At 44.9% G+C, this 1,059-nt stretch overlaps 1 pseudogene; it reads right to left on the reverse strand.

The window, feature by feature from the left end:
- Positions 1-344: 344 nt before the first annotated feature.
- On the reverse strand, positions 345-511 carry LOC126286110 (U2 spliceosomal RNA; annotated as a pseudogene).
- Between the last annotated feature and the right edge of the window lie 548 nt (positions 512-1,059).

A 1,059-nucleotide genomic window follows, 5' to 3' on the forward strand; every position in this document is an offset into this window, starting at 1 on the left:
GCTACACCTAGCCGAGTGCTTACACCGTTCACCGCCAACTGCATATGTGTGTGTACACACGTATTCTGCGTGCGTGCGGCGGCGGCGGCGACGACGACGACGACGTTCGCGAGGAGCTAAGGTTATAACTCCACAAAATTTAATTGAAATTATCTGTGGCTGGGCCATAAGAGACGCCAAAGGAGCATCCGACGGCGCTGTTGTGTGCGCCCACAAATTACCAGCCTAGTGTAATGTGGCTGCAAAAGCGGTCCGGCTAAAAACAAAAAAAATAAGATAATGTTAAATTAAAAGAAATCGCAGTGTGTAAGGAGCTAACTACTGGGCACATCGACAACTCTGACAAGTTTTGCTACCAGCAGAATGGTGGAGCAAGCCCCCTAGCACTCCGTCATGAGCCAAAAATGAGTTTAATATTCTGGTCCTGCGATGCAGGACGTTTCAGATATTAAGCTGATAAGAACAGATTTTATTTTTCGAGATAATTCTTAGTTACAACCATAAGAAGTATAATTTTAAGAGAAATATTGTTCCAACTTAGAATTGTATAACTTTTACAATTTCACTTGAGGCTTGATGTATATACATAGTCGGGATTACCCGAGACTTAAGTATTACAGTAATTAAATATTTCGAAAAGGTGGGTTAAGCCCATTCCTTAAATATTGCATGAGTAACCTAAATAACACATCAAATGAAACTTAAAAATTTAAAGTTACGTTACTAATGTCAGCGTTAAGCGTGGGAATGGAATTATTTCACCCTATGTTATAGTTCCACATTAAGTGCGGTCATCTTAATTGTTCAAAGGTGTTAAATATTTCATTTATTGCATTTATGGTCATACGGTTCGGGTGTTGCATAGCTGTGGCTTCAACGTCGCTCTGACCGCTATTTTTCGCAGTGCAGCAAGGCGGCCAGTGGCCCGCGGACACCACACTCAGGCGGGCCGCTGGGCCAGGCTCCGCCCCTCGAACCGCCAAGCGGCAGCCGTCAGCGGGGCGTCACGTCTCGTGGTCTGGAGGCGGAGTCTGCAGTTGAAATGGCCGGGCAGTAAAC

Source organism: Schistocerca gregaria, chromosome 1 (assembly GCF_023897955.1).
Source record: "Schistocerca gregaria isolate iqSchGreg1 chromosome 1, iqSchGreg1.2, whole genome shotgun sequence".
Classification (NCBI taxonomy): domain Eukaryota; kingdom Metazoa; phylum Arthropoda; class Insecta; order Orthoptera; family Acrididae; genus Schistocerca; species Schistocerca gregaria.